This window comes from Pan troglodytes, chromosome X (assembly GCF_028858775.2).
Source record: "Pan troglodytes isolate AG18354 chromosome X, NHGRI_mPanTro3-v2.0_pri, whole genome shotgun sequence".
Classification (NCBI taxonomy): Eukaryota; Metazoa; Chordata; class Mammalia; order Primates; family Hominidae; genus Pan; species Pan troglodytes.
In genome coordinates, this window is record NC_072421.2 from 19,710,667 (window position 1) to 19,726,815 (window position 16,149).

General features: G+C 48.3%; 1 protein-coding gene across 8 annotated transcripts in view; it reads right to left on the bottom strand.

Moving 5' to 3' along the window:
* Positions 1-13,154, bottom strand: part of ADGRG2 (adhesion G protein-coupled receptor G2) — a 136,771-nt gene extending 123,617 nt beyond the window's left edge. For 7 of the 8 annotated variants that reach the window (XM_016943198.4, XM_016943195.4, XM_016943196.4 and 4 more), the window contains exon 1: positions 13,078-13,152. The gene's annotated coding sequence lies outside the window, so the exon portion shown is untranslated. Of the gene's footprint in view, positions 1-13,077 lie in introns of all 8 variants that reach the window. The other variant, XM_016943191.4, reaches the window with a different exon arrangement.
* Positions 13,155-16,149: the final 2,995 nt, after the last annotated feature.

Genomic DNA, 16,149 nt, shown 5'->3' on the forward strand with positions numbered 1-16,149 from the left:
TTTTAAGAAGATCTTCTGAGAAGGAGTGACTAGAAATGGGGGTGGGGAATGAGTGGAGGGGAATATGGAATTGATGAAGATATTAGACATTAGAGCAGGAGTGTAAGCTGATGGGAATGATCTAGAACAGGGAGAGAGGAGTTCATTAGGCAGAAAAGAGAGAAGGAAACAATGCATAATTAAGTCCTTTACAATTTGTGCACTAAAATAATTAAGTATAGTAATGAATTGCAGACCTATTTTGAAAATATGAATTCATTATTTGATACCAAAAATAAATAGATGAATCAATCAATAAATAGGGGAGAAGGAAGGGCTCTGGACCAAATGTGGAGGGAATACTAGAGTCAAAAATTATTATTTTCAACCATATTAAAGACTAGATCATACAAAAATCATCAATGGATGCTAAATCTAAAGGGATGATTATTATTATTATTATTATTATTTTCAGACAGGGTCTTGCTCTGTCACCCAGGCTGGAGTGCAGTGGTCCGATAATGGTTCATTGCAACCTCGATCTCCTGGGTTCAAGTGATCCTAATACCTCAGCCTCCCAAGTAGCTGGGGCCACTGGCACATACCACCATGCCTGGCTAATTTTTAAATTTTCTTTGTAGAGACGGGGTCTTACTATGTTGCCCAGGCTGGTCTGGAACTCCTGGGCTCAGCTGATCCTCCAAGTAAGCCTCCCAAAGTACTGGGATTACAGGCGTGAGCCACCACACCTGGCCCTAGAGGGAAATTTTGAGCAGGATATTTGTGTCTTCCCACAGACTGTGGATTTGGAAAGAAAAACCAATAACTACACAGTGGAGAAATTAGACAATGCCTTGGCCAAGTGATCAAAATTAACATCACCAATGAGGAAGAGATGGACATTATGAGACTCCAAAATAAGATACCCTGAGAAGGACATAATGTCATCCATGCAGTGTTCAGGCTAAAAATGCATAACCTGAGTCCAATCACAAGAGACATCAGACAAACCAGACATGATTAATGTTCTATTAAAAAAAAAAAAAAAAAAGGCCGGGTACGGTGGCTCACGCCTGTCTGTAATCCCAGCACTCAGCACTTTGGGAGGCCAAGGCAGGTGGATCACGAGGTCAAGAGATCGAGACCATCCTGGCCAACATGGTAAAACCCCGTCTCTACTAAAAATACAAAAATTAGCTGGGCGTGGTGGCTTGTGCCTGTAATCCCAGCTACTCGGGTGGCTGAGGCAGAAGAATTGCTTGAACCCAGGAGGTGGAGGTTGCAGTGAGCCGAGATCGCGCCACTGCACTCCAGCCTGGCGACAGAGCGAGACTCTGTCTCAAAAACAAAACAACAACAACAACAAAAAAACCAAAAAAAAAATCAACGTTACAAAGGACAAAGAAAGGCAATAGAAGTGTTCCAGACTAAAAGAGACTAACAGACATGACAACTAGATGCAACAACTCTAAACCTGCCGGTGCGGTGGCTCACGCCTGTAATCTCAGCACTTTGAGAGGCTGAGGCGGGCAGATCACCCGAGGTCAGGAGTTTGAGACCAGCCTGGCCAACATGGCAAAACCCCATGTCTACTAAAAATACAAAAATTAGCTGGGAGTGGTGGTACGTGCCTGTAGTCCCAGCTACTCGGGAAGCTGAGGCAGGAGAATCACTTGAACCTGGGAGGCAGAGGTTGCAGTGAGCAGAGATTGTGCCACTGCACTCCAGCCTATCTCAATCAATCAATCAATCAATGCAACAACCCTAAACTGGATCCTGTACTAGAAGGAAAAAAATGCTGTAAAGGATGTTATCAGGCCTATTGTCAAAATTGGAATGCAAATGGCAGATTAGATAACAGTATCTTATCAAAACATTTACTGAGATTGATAACAGCGCTGTGATTATTTGAGAGAATATTCTTATACTTAGGAAATCCCTACTGAAGGATTTAGGAGTTAAAGTTCTTGCTGCATGAAATTTATCCTCAAATGGTTCAGGAAAATCCTAGGTACACGAGCAAGAGTGTAAATGATAAAGCAAACAGGATAAAATGCTAACAACAGAGGAATCTGGATTAAGGGCATGGGGTGTTCTTTGTACTTTTTAAAAAAAATGTTCAGCTCATTTGTAAAGTTTAAAATTATTTCCAAATAAAACGTTAAGGCCGGGTGCGGTGGCTCACGCCTGTAATCCCAGCACTTTGGGAGACTGAGGCAGGCGGATCACCGGAGGCCAGGAATTCGAGACCAACCTGGCCAGCATGGTGAAACCCCATCTCTACTGAAAATACAAAGAAAAATAGCCAGGCGTGGTGATGGGCACCTGTGGTCCCAGCTACTCAGGAGGCTGAGGCAAGAGAATCACCTGAACCCGGGAGGCAGAGGTTGCAGTGAGCCGAGATTGCACCACTGCACTCCAGCCTGGGCGACGGGGCAAGAATCTGTCTCAGCCTGGGCAACAGAGCAAGACCCCGTCTCGCTCCCTCTCCCTCTCCCTCTCCCCACGGTCTCCCTCTCCCCCTCCCCACGGTCTCCCTCTCCCCCTCCCCACGGTCTCCCTCTCCCTCTCTTTCCACGGTCTCCCTCTGATGCCCAGCCGAAGCTGGACTGTACTGCTGCCATCTCGGCTCACTGCAACCTCCCTGCCTGATTCTCCTGCCTCAGCCTGCCGAGTGCCTGCGATTGCAGGCGCGTGCCGCCACGCCTGACTGGTTTTCGTATTTTTTTGGTGGAGACGGGGTTTCGCTGTGTTGGCCGGGCTGGTCTCCAGCTCCTAACCGCGAGTGATCCACCAGCCTCGGCCTCCGGAGGTGCCGGGATTGCAGACGGTGTCTGGTTCACTCAGTGCTCAATGGTGCCCAGGCTGCAGTGCAGTGGCGTGATCTCGGCTCGCTACAACCTCCACCTCCCAGTCGCCTGCCTTGGCCTCCCAAAGTGCCCAGAGTGCAGCCTCTGCCCGGCCGCCACCCCGTCTAGGAAGTGAGGAGCGTCTCTGCCTGGCTGCCCATCGTCTGGGATGTGAGGAGCCCCTCTGCCTGGCTGCTCAGTCTGGAAAGTGAGGAGCGTCTCTGCCCAGCCGCCATCCCATCTAGGAAGTGAGGAGCGCCTCTTCCCGGCCGCCATCCCATCTAGGAAGTGAGGAGCGTCTCTGCCCGGCCGCCCATCGTCTGAGATGTGGGGAGCGCCTTTGCCCCACTGCCCCGTCTGGGATGTGAGGAGCGCCTCTGCCCGGCCGTGACCCCGTCTGGGAGGTGAGGAGCGTCTCTGCCCAGCCGCCCCATCTGAGAAGGGAGGAGACCCTCCGCCCGGCAGCCGCCCCGTCTGAGAAGTGAGGAGCCCCTCCGCCCGGCAGCCACCCCGTCTGGGAAGTGAGGAGCGTCTCCGCCCGGCAGCCGCCCCGTCCGGGAGGCAGGTGGGGGTCAGCCCCCACCAGGCCAGCCGCCCCATCCGGGAGGGAGGTGGGGGGGTCAGCCCCCTGCCCGGCCAGCCGCCCCATCCGGGAGGTGAGGGGCACCTCTGCCCAGCCGCCCCTACTGGGAAGTGAGGAGCCCCTCTGCCCGGCCAGCCACCCCGTCCGGGAGGGAGGTGGAGGGTTCAGCCCCCCACCCGGCCAGCCACCCCGTCCGGGAGGGAGGTGGGGGGTTCAGCCCCCCGCCCGGCCAGCCGCCCCGTCCGGGAGGGAGTTGGGGGGGTCAGCCCCCCGCCCGGCCAGCCGCCCCGTCCGGGAGGGAGGTAGGGGGGTCAGCCCCCCGCCCGGCCAGTCGCCCCGTCCGGGAGGGAGTTGGGGGGGTCAGCCCCCCGCCCGGCCAGCCGCCCCGTCCGGGAGGGAGGTAGGGGGGTCAGCCCCCCGCCCGGCCAGTCGCCCCGTCTGGGAGGGAGGTGGGGGGGTCAGCCCCCCACCCGGCCAGCCGCCTCGTCCGGGAGGTGAGGGGTGCCTCTGCCCGGCCGCCCCTACTGGGAAGTGAGGAGCCCCTCTGCCCGGCCAGCCGCCCCGTCCGGGAGGGAGGTGGGGGGGTCAGCCCCCCGCCCGGCCAGCCGCCCCGTCCGGGAGGGAGGTGGGGGGGGTCAGCCCCCCGCCCGGCCAGCCGCCTCGTCCGGGAGGTGAGGGGTGCCTCTGCCCGGCCGCCCCTACTGGGAAGTGAGGAGCCCCTCTGCCCGGCCACCACCCCGTCTGGGAGGTGTGCCCAACAGCTCATTGAGAACGGGCCATGATGACAATGGTGGTTTTGTGGAATAGAAAGCGGGGAAAGGTGGGGAAAAGATTGAGAAATCGGATGGTTGCCGTGTCTGTGTGGAAAGAAGTAGACATGGGAGACTTTTCATTTTGTTCTGTACTAAGAAAAATTCTTCTGCCTTGGGATCCTGTTGATCTGTGACCTTACCCCCCAACCCTGTGCTCTCTGAAACATGTGCTGTGTCCACTCAGGGTTAAATGGATTAAGGGTGGTGCAAGATGTGCTTTGTTAAACAGATGCTTGAAGGCAGCATGCTCGTTAAGAGTCATCACCACTCCCTAATCTCAAGTACCCAGGGACACAAACACTGCAGAGGGCCTCAGGGTCCTCTGCCTAGGAAAACCAGAGACCTTTGTTCACTTGTTTATCTGCTGACCTTCCCTCCACTATTGTCCTATGACCCTGCCAAATCCCCCTCTGTGAGAAACACCCAAGAATGATCAATAAAAATAAAAATTAAAATTAAAAAAAAAAAAAAAAAAAGAATCTGTCTCAAAAAAAAAAAAAAAAGTAAAAAAAAAAAAGTCCCTGAGAAGACAAACAGGATGAGGGACCCAGAGCCCAGAAAAGCAGCCAGTTTTTGATCCATTAGGGGCATTTCAGTCACAGCTTCACAGTGGCACTGGGGAACACTTTATTTGCACAAATATGGGCCTGTTGGGGGTCCAGGTAGTGGGATATGAGGAGGCTCCTGTTGAATGAGCCAGAATCAGCAACTGATCTAGGAGGGGCAGAGGAAAGAAAAGGTGTCAAACAACTGTTTTGGAGAATGGAAAAACAAACCCACTAGGCAAGCATGGTAGGACTGCAGGCCATGTTGAAGGTCCATTTGAGGTTTATTAAGGTCAGGAACAAGACCTGGACATCAGTATTGATTTATCAAGCTCCCCCAGTGATTCCAATGGGCAGCGGGCTTTCAGAACCACTGTGCCACGGCAGGGTTTCTCAACCTTGGCACTATTAATGCTTGGGCCGGATCATTGTTTGTTGGGGTGAGGGTGCTGTGCTGTGCACTGTAGGATGTTTAGCAGCATCCCTGACCTCTCCCCACTAGGCGCCAGTAGCACCTCCAAACCCTGCCAGTCATGACAACTAAAAATGTCTCTTGACATTGTCAAATGTCCCCTGGGAGGCAAAATCACCTCCAGTTGAGAACCACTATGCTAAGCCATAAACATGACAGGCTTACAAAGGTCAGGAACTGTGCACACTCCTTGCTCTAGCTAGGAGCTTGTGATGAAGAACACAGGCTCTGAAATCAGATGGTCTGTATTCAAACCCTGGACCTACTGCTTACCTTCTGTATGACCTTAGACAAGTAACTTAACTTCTCTGTACCTCAGTTTCCTCATCTGTAAAATGATGAGAATTGTACCTGCTTCAAGAGGTTGGGAGGATTAAATGAGTTAATAGATGTAAAGCAGTAAGAGTAGTAACTGCTCAGTAAATATTAGCTATCATTATTATTACGAGAGTGTCAGAAATATAGTGGATACCAGGTGAGTGTGTATTGGTTAATCAACTGCTTACATTAAAATACTCCACACTTAACCTAAAGAAATTTCCACACTAACATTGGAACAGAAAGGCACGGCACATTATACTTCTCTTAGGACAAGTGTCAGATTTTATCTACATTCTAGGCTCATTCATTCAGTCATTTGACACGTGGATAAAGCACCTACTACGTCCCACTGTTCTAAGTCCTGACAACACAATGATGAGCAAACTACACAAAGTCCCTGCCTTCCTGGAACTTATATTCCAGCAAGGAAAAGAAGACGCAGCATCAGTAAACAAATAACTAAATAACATAATTGCAGGTAACAGTGATATAAAGAAAACAAAAGTGGGATAAGGGAATGGACCCTTCCTGTGGTAAGTGGGGAGTACGGTTTTAGAATGAGGGTTAGAGAAGACTCAGATGAAACAAAGAAACTATCTGGTGAAATGGTGTTCTGGGCAGGTAGCACAGCAAACGCTTGGCTTGGGTGAGGAACACAAGCACGGAGGAGGCTGTGTTTGGAGAAGTTGAGAATAGGGGGTAAAGGAGGTACCAGTGAGGCCCTAGGGATTGATTGTAAGTGTGGTAGGAGGCGGCGCGGTGGCTCCCGCCTATAATCCCAGCACTTTGGGAGGCCGAGGCAGGAGGATCACTTGAGGCTAGGAGTTCAACAGACTGGCCAACACGGTGAAACCCTATCCCTACTAAAAATACAAAAATTAGCTGGGTGTGGTTGCATGAGCCCAGGAGTTTGCGGCTGCAGTGAGCTATGATCACACCACTGCACTCCAGCCTGGGCTACAGACTGAGACCCCATCTCGTCTAAGAAAAAAAAAAAGTGCAGGCCGGGTGCAGTGGCTCATGCTTGTAGTCTCAGCACTTTGGGAGACTGAGGCAGGAAGCCTGCTTGAATCCAGGAGTTCGAGACCAGCCTGGGCAACACAGGGAGACCCTGTCACTACAAAAACTTTTTAAAAATTAGCCAGGCATGGTGGGGCAAGCCTGTAGTGCCTCCAGCTGCTCAGGAGGTTGAGGTGGGAGGATCGCTTAAGCCCCGAAGGTTGAGGCTGCAGTGAGCCATGATCATGACACTGCACTCCAGTGTGGGCAAAAGAACGACATCCTGTCTCAAGAGAAAAAAAAAGTCCGGGCGCAGTGGCTCATGCCTGTAATCCCAGCACTACAGGAGGCCGAGGTGGGTGGATCAACTGAGGTCAAGAGCTCGAGAACAGCCTGATCAATATGGTAAAACCCCGACTCTACTAAAAATATAAAAATTAGCCAGGCATGGAGGTGTGAAACTGTAGTCCCAGCTACTAGGGAGGCTGAGGCAGGAGAATTTCTTGAACCCGTGAGACAGAGGTTACAGTGAGCCAAGATCGCGCCACTGCAGTCCAGCCTCAGCAACAGAGATTCCGTCTAAAAAAAAAAAAAAAAAAAAAAAAAAAAGTGTGGGAAGAGGTCATTAGAGGAGTTTGAGTCATGGACTTATAAGACTGCATGTATTGGCTATTCTGTGGGGTCAAAAGTAGACACTGAAAGACTGGTTTAGAGGCTACACAGTAATTCAAGAGAGAAATAGGTAGTTACACTGATCTCAGAGCATAATAAATGAACTTACTTTGCATCATAGCAGGATCTGATATAAAATGAATCGGTTCTGGACATAATCCAGCAGTTTGGGGACTTAGAAACTAAATGAGCAGTTTTACAAAACAATGTTTTTCAAACTGTGGGTCAAAAAATCAAATGAAAGGGTAGTCAAATCAATTTGGAAAATCATGATCATCAGTTTAAAATGAAATAGAACAGATGAAAGATAATTGAAAATATCAATACATTGCACACAGGAGAAAGACAAAGACTTTGTGAGAGTTTGTTTCCATTATATACAAGTATGTTTGGACTGAGCTGAAATATAAAATGTGGCCAGGCGTGATGGCTCACGCCCGTAATCCCAGCACTTTGGGAGACCGAGGCGGGTGGATCATGAGGTCAGGAGTTCAAGACCAACCTGGCCAAGATGGTGAAACCTCGTCTCTACTAAAAATACAAAAAAAAAAATTAGTCGGGTGTGGTGGCGGGCACCTGCAATCTCAGCTACTCAGGAGGCTGAGGCAGAGAACTGCTTGAACCTGGGAGGCAGAGGCTGCAGTGAGCTGAGATTGCGCCACTGCACTCCAGCCTGGGCAACAGAGTGAGACTCTGTCTCAAAAAAAAATTTAAAAATTTAAAAAAAGAAAAAAAGAAATATAAAATGTACTTATTGTGAATGGTGGGCAAAAAAAGTGTGAACACTAGAAAAAGCTACCTTGTTTATACATGAGTAGGTTATAAACTGTCTCTTGATTCTCTTTCTTCCTCAGTACACCCAGCATTCCCCCAAATAAGAACATTATTTAAAAAACCTCCAAAGGTAGGTTCTTCATCATCTAAATAAAATGAATTACCAGGCGCAGTGGCTCATGCCTGTAATCTCAGCACTTTGGGAGGCCGAGCCGGGTAGATCACTTGAGGTCAGGAGTTCGAGACCAGCCTGGCCAATATGGCAAAACCCCGTCTCTACTAAAAATACAAAAATTAGCCAGGTGTGGTGGTGCGCCGCCATAGTCCCAGCTACTCAGGAGGCTGAGGCAGGAGAATCACCTGAACCCAGGAGGCAGAGGTTGCAGTGAGCCGAGATTACTACCACTGCTCTCCAGCCTAGGTGACAGAGCGGGACTCTATCTAAATAAAATAAAATAAAATGAATTGACTTAATGCTACACTAACTTCTCCTCCAGTGAGATCAAAATATGAACTTCCAAAGTCAAGAAGCAAACTAACTGATCCTAAACCTCTTAGGCTTTCAATGGGGAAAAAAAAAAAAAAAAAAAGAATTCCAAGCAGAACAAGAAATTTTAAAATTACACTTTTAGACTTTTAGCAAGCTAACAATGGAAAAGAAACATCCTGAGGATAATTAAGGTAGCCACCAGAACCCTATGGCAAGCACAATAGTTAATGGTAAAATAGTAGCAACTACTACTCAACATTATCCTACAGGGAAGCCTAGCCACTAAAGCAAGAAAATAAAATGAGGTAAAAATATTGGAGGGAAAATTCCCTATATTATTGCCATTTGCAGACAATTTGACTGTCTACTTTGAAAATCCAAGAAAATCAACTGAAAAACTATTAGAACTAAGAAAAGTTCAGTAAAATGGCTTGAATGTAAGATAAATGTACAGAAAAACAATTAAATAGCCTTCCTACTCACTACCATAGAAAATGAAGTGGGAAAAAAGGATACAATTTCTTTTTGTTTTTGTTTTTCTTTTTTGAGACAGAGTTTCACTCTTATTGCCTAGGCTGGAGTGCAGTGGCCCAATCATAGCTCACTGCAGCCTCAAAATCCCCGGCTGAAGAGACCCATCTGCCTCAGCCTCCTGAGTAGCAAGGACTACAGGTGCATGCTACCATGCCCAGATAATTTTTTAATTTTTTTTGTAGGGACGGGAATGTTGCTATGTTGCCCAGGCTGTTCTTGAACTCCTGGCCTCAAGCGATCCTCCCACCTTAGCCTCCTGAGTAGCTGGGAATCCAGGCACGAGGCACTGTGCCCGGTTATCAGTTTTTGATAAAGCTCACATACAACATAGCCATCTTCTACGTGTTTACCTGAGTGAAATAAAAGTTTACATTCATCCAAAAAGCCATATGTGAATATTTATATTGGCTTTATTCATAATCATTAATAGTTGGTGAGTGGATAAACAAACTTTGGGATACTGCTCAGCAACAGTAAGGAATGAAGTATTGATCCGTGCAACATAGATAAACCTCAAATGCATTATGCTAGGTGAAAGAAGCTAGGCTCAGAAGCCTACAGAATACATAAGTTCTTTTACAGGACATTCTGAAAAGAACAAAATTATAGGGACAGCAAACAAATCAGTGGTTGCCAGGGGCTGAGAGTTGGGGGAGGCTGACTACAAAGAGTCAACAGGGAATTCCTTGGAGTGGTAGAATTCTTCTACATCCTGATACGGTGGTGGTTACATGACTATATACATTTGTCAAAACTTCTAGAACTGTACACTGAAAAGAGTGAATTTTACTGTAATAAGTTACACTTCAATTTGAAAAACATGGAGTAGACTGAAGAATCCATTAAATCGATTTGTAAAATGGGACAGTGTTTACCACAATTTATTTGATTGCGGGAATTCATTTTATGATAGCTTTCCCCAAATGTTTGCCCGTTTAAGTTCCATCACCCACCACCTCACACCACGATCCCAAAATAAGTTCCATGCGGATTAAATACCTACACATTTTTGAAACCATAAACATTTTAAAAGAACTTTTTTCTTCCTATCTTGTGGTCAGGAAAACCTTTCTCAGTGAAGCATAAAAACTAGCTCCCAGGTTTTAACTAAAGTCAGAATCCCTCCTTTCTATCTTTTGAATCATGGACATCACAGAAACACCTCCCTCTCCCTCCTTTTGTTAATTTAATAGCACTCTTCCCAGTTTGGATCGTGTATTTGAAAGCGACTTGGCACGCTCAGACAGAAAAGTGGAAAAATGTGTTTTTCAGTTTCATCTGAGCCGTCAAAGCACCAAGAACATATGTCGTGATGTCCTGCTCTGAGTCCCCACAATGATCACATCAGCCATGGAAAATCAGCTTCTTTGCTGGCTCTTCCTTGCACCTGAGCAAACTCACTTTGCCATTTCTGGAAGGCTGTTCATGGTACCAAAAATACAGCAGCTTTCCTTTCCCTACCAAACCCGCCAATGAAATGCCACTTCTCTGACTTTTTCTCCCTCTGCTGAACAAAATCATATCCATAGTTAGAGTACAATCTTTTTCTTTTCTGTATTTCCAACATTTCTTTTTTCTAGAAAAATACACACACCTGGAATCTGTGTTTTTTGGGCAAGATTTCTTCACAGACAAAATACTGATGCTGGCCCTGCCTTTCTTCAGTGTTTTTCAGTAGCTAAATATGCTCTATCCCCCTTTTAATGAAAGTCACCTTGCAGGGATGTGGGAGTGATAAAAGCAGAAGGGAATCCGATCCGGGCTGGCATCACGCTGAGGCCCTGTAAAACAATACTCCTGAAAAGCTACAAAATTTGGCCACTTTTTGTTTTCCAGCTTTGCATTTGAGCTGTGAAAGCTGCCAAACCAAGCAATGTCCAGCTCATCTTAGATCTTAACTAAGCAAAATTTTATGAGATGCTAAATAGAGACTCCCCAATCCTTTGAAAATAACACACAACTTGTCAATAAACTTACAAAATTATTTCAATATCAAACTTAATTGTATTGTCTATCAATAATTAAGCTCCTAATAAACTGTTAACTATTGATATTAATAAAGCAATAAATTTTGTCACACCATGCATGCCTGGGTATGCTCTTAGACTTATCTCTTCAGATAGCCAAAAAGGAGTTGAGAAAGATTGGAGATAACTGCAACATCTAGCTAGTCTTCCCTTAATAAACCTCTACTCTCCATCACCCACCATCTCAAACCCTGATCAAAAAATGGGTTCTCTTTCCACGTATGGTGACTATTAGGATCAGCTACATAATTTGTGGGACCCAGTGCAAAATGAAAAGGAGAGGCTCCTTGTTCAAAAATTAAGAATTTCGGCATTAAACCAAGTGCAGGATGCATGTCCATGAAGCCAGCCCTGCTATCAGATCATGTATTTGGCTAGAAAGTTGGTAAGAAAAGTAAAATATTTCGCTATTAAATGAGTAGTGAAGGAAATCAAATCATTTTACCCCAAAATATATTTGACATATTTTGAAATAGTTGACATATTTCTAAATATTGACATATTTAGAAAGCCAGCCAGTAGAGCTAATGCAAAGCTGTCCTTGGTGCGGGAGATTTGCATTTGTAGAGAATCTGCACGGATGTAGCCAGGCTTTATCGAGGTCCTCCCTTGTCCAGATCTAAGAGAAATTAACTGAGGATCTGACCCCTTTAAAGGTCTGAAAGAAACATTTACTGTTTATTCTCTCTGAGGGCTGCCACCTGTGAGGTTTCATTGACATCTCCAGACCATTTTTGCTGGCCAGGCCTCCTCTTCTCCCCCTCTCACAACCTCTTTTACCACCATAACCTGTTTGGGGCCATGCGTTGAGACCCCTTTCTTTCTGTAACCTCAAGATAATCTACATGCTTCTGTACCCCATTGGGGGGCTGGGGGTAATCACTCTATTGTTCTCTCCCCGTGGACACATTAATACATTTGCATGCCTTTTCTCCAATCAATCTGCCTTTGTCAGTTAATTTTTCAAGCGAACCTTCAGGGGGCGAAGGGAAAGTTTCCCTTGGCCTTTATAGTAGCAAGTGTTTTTGCGTGCGTTTGGGGGTAGAGGTGGCAAAGAGGTATTAAAGCTATACATACTGTAAAGTCTTAGGACCTCGTCTCCCAATCTCCCACTTTTCCTAAGGTTTTCAGCCTGCTGGACAAAAAGTACTTCCGTAGGGCCTGCCGGATAAAGTGTGGTCCATGGAACAGCATCAGCAGCCACTGGGAGCTTCTTAGAAATGCAGACGCTCGGCCCCCACCCCAGACCTGCGGGCTCAGAATCTCATTTTAACGGGATCCCTGGGGGATTATCGTGCACAGTACAGACTGTCACTGTCGAAGCAGCCACGGAAAACCTGTCCCCTGCTTCGTCTGGCTCTCGGGAGGTCGGCTCTCTTCTTCCCCCTCACTTTTTATCGGGTTTCGGAGCCTCGAAACTCGAGTCCCTGCCGAAATGCGCTCACTCCGAGACCACGAGCCCCCTCCTTCCCCGGCGTGCTCACCCCCTGGCTCCGGGCCGCCGCTCCGTCCCTCGGTGCCCGGGGCCACCTGTTCGGGGCCGCGCCGAGTGGTGCCGCCCGAAGCCGTCCGAGGCCCGGGCGCGTTCGCGCTCCGCCAGCACCGCCGCAGCCCGACCAGGCGCGCGGAGCCGGGCTCCCGGGAGTTGGCGTCTAGCACACCACCCGCGCGAGTCAGGCTCGTGGCTCAGTTTCCCGCGGGTTGGGGAAAGTACGGCTCCGTCCGAAGGTTTTGGAGACGCGCGTCTCCCCTTGGAGCCCCCTTTCCCACGGCGCGCGGGCTCCCCCAGTCGGGGAACTAGCCCCGGGGCTGAGAGCTACGCCTCCGCCTTTCAGGACGGTCCCGGGCCCCGGCTAGGAACAGCAGCCGGGCGGAAGGCGCGTTCGTCCCGCAGGCCCGCTGGTCCGCCGCCCTCCGGGGCTAGACGCTGCGCCCGAGCCTCCAGCGCCCGTGGCCGGCTGTGCAAGTCTGGGTCTCAGGACCCCAAGGGGCCAGACCCGTCCCGGCGCCGAGCGCTTACCTGCCGCTCGCGTCCTCGGGGCTGGCTGCTGGCGCCGTCCGGCCCGCCTTTTCCCCTCTCCGGGGCTGCGGCCCTCCTCCCCCCGCCCGCGGCCTCGGCGCCGCCCCCGCCGCTCCCGGCCCGCTCCGCCGCCAGCTCTCCAGCTGCCCAGCGCGGCGTGGCGCGTCCGGCGCTCGGCGGCGGCGAGGCTGGGCGCGGAGGTGGGGAGCGGGCGGGGCGCGGAGGGAGGAGGGGGAGCGGGCAGCGCGGCCGGCCGAAGCCGGGCTGGGAGCTCGGGGCAGGGGCAGGGGCCGGGGAGAAGCGGGGGCGGCGAGCTCGGCCGCCCACCCCACCGCAGCCGGGGGCCCCGCAGCGCTCCTGGGCTCCAGGCACTGCGGGACCCTCAGATGCCCGGCGTCCAGCCCAGCGAGCTCCTCCTTGGGGACCCCAACGGACCCCAACCTCCAGACTCAGCGGCTCACCTTTAGGGCTCGCCCCGGTACCCATATGCCCGTTTCAGTGTCGCACGCTGTGATGGGTGGGAGCCCCGAGGGCGCACTTCTACCAAGATATTCCTGAATCCGGAGATCAGATGTCAGACCACTTGAGAGGGGGATTTGGAGAGAGCAGTAAACGAGAAATGTCCCAGTAAAGGATTCAGTTCGATGGTTTCCTGGTGAAGGACTGGAAATACACCGGGTTCCCAGAAACCGGGATCTCGGGCGCTCTGCCTGCTGGGGGTCGAGGTGGAGGGGGTATATAAAGTGAGTTGTCCCTGGTCCCCTCTACCTTTCTGTCTCAGCATCTCTCCTCCTGCATGGTCATAGAATAAAAACTAGATCTGGATAGGACTTACAGATCCCCTAAGCAATTTGTCAAAGTACCCTATTTTACAGATGGGAAAATGGAGGCTCAGTTCTACAATACGAATTAGTTGTAGAGACCAGGGAAAAAATAAGCGCTCTGAATTCCCTTTCCGGCTCATTTTACTGCCCCCCTCCCCCGCCGCCTTTATAGTCGAATAACACCTGTGTTTGCAAAATGCTTTGTCGTTTTAAAGGCATCGTTCTCTTTCGTTAAACCTGCGGGAGAATATACCATTTTTTCTTTACAACTAGAACAAAATTCTGGATTCTGAATTGCATTCACAGCCCTGGAGACGCGATGGTTATCAAGTGCAGATCTTTAAGGCATATCCTGGCTGACTCTGCCATTTTAGACACATGATGGGCGAGATGTATATTCTGCTTTGCAGGAGGGGTTGAATTTGTTTTGCAAACACCAGTTTATTAACACTCACAACATTCTAACTGAATAAATGAATGGACAGTGTTTTCAGAGAGACTTTTAACTGATTGGATTAAGGGAGAGTAGAGTCAGGAAGCTCATCCAGGTTACATAAATTAAAAGTTTTGATGAAGGGGAAAATGGTGTATTAAATAAACACACCCAGTATTACTCCAACGGGTTAAATTGGTTCCGTTTGAATGAACTTAACACGTATTTTTAACTTACATATAACTTTTGCATATTAACTTCTTTATTTTTGCTTTACATAGACCTCATACCTAAAGAATTTTCATACACCGCTAGTGGGAGTGTAAATTTTTACAAGCATTTTGGAAAACTCTTTGGCAGAATCTATTAAAGCTGAGAGTACAACTACCCTCTGACCAGCAATTCCCCTTCTGGATGTACACACAACCTCAATCAGTGTGTATGTTTACCAAAGGATATGAACTAGAATATCATACCAGTATATTTGCAATAGCCCAGATTGGAAATGACCCAGATGCCCACCAACAGAATGGATCGCAGACATTGTGATGGTATAGTCACAAAGCGGAATCCCAGACAGCAATGAGACTGCATGAACCACTGCTATGCTTAATATAGATGAACCTCTGAAACAATGTTGAGTGAAGAAGTCAGGCCCAAAAACACAGACACTATATGGTTTTGTTTCTGTAAAGGATAAAACAGGCAAAACTAACCTATGCTGTTAGGATAGCGGTCACTGGAGAATAAGAAGGGCTTACAGGTAATGTCTGGCTTCTTGATCTGGGTACAGTTTAAACGGATCTATGAGCACTTTTCTGTATGTATGTCTCACGTCAATAACAAGTTAATATATGTCTATCTCATATTAACAGTTGCTTGAATTTCTAAAGTTAAGCGTGATACCAGAGTAAGTATGCTTTTCCTTTAAACAAACTTGCTGTTTAAAAAAGGACTTTAAGGCTCTTTGGGAGGCTGGGGTGAGGGGATTGCTTGAGCCCAGGAGTTCAAGACCAGCCTGAGCAACATAGTGAGACTCCATTTCTGTAAAAATAAAAAATAAAAAAAATCAGCCAGCCATGGGGTGCATGCCTATAGCCCCAGCTATTGATTATTGTGAATAAAGGCAATATAAATATTCACATACAGCTTTTTGTGTGAATATAAACTTCTATTTCACTTAGGTAAATACCTAGAAGTAAGAGTGCTATGTCATATGGTAAGTTTAGCTTTATCAAAAACTGGTAGCCAGACACAGTGGCTTGCCCCTGTAATCCCAGCTACTGAGGAGGCTGAGGTGGGAGGATGGCTTGAGCCCAGAAGTTGGAGGCTACCGTGAGCTATGATCATGACCCTGTACTCCAGCCTGGGTGACAGAGTGAGATCCTGTCTCTAAAAAAAAAAAGAAAAGAAAGAAAAATAAAAGAAATATGTCTAAAAAACATAAATAAGACAGTTCTTAAAAATTCATATTTTGCTGCACTTTCAGCCAAAGTTTCATTCTTCTTGACACACACTCTCAGATTCACGTAACTCTGACATCAGGGCCTATGGAAGAGGAAAGAGGTTGGGATTAAGGAGGGAACCCCGGCCCTCCAGCCACAGGTTTTTCTGCCTTTTCTGAGAGAGGGAGCCCTAGTCACATGCCTTCTACACGGGTACTATCTGGAGATATGAAGGAAGGCTATGGCTGCTCGGGATTTGCAGGTAAATATTTATCCAAAGCCTGCGGGCTGATGTCCCAGCAACTGAAGAGTGGGTGGCTTTGGCTGTAGTCCCACAGGGTCTTTGAACCAGTGATGGAGCTTGATCAGC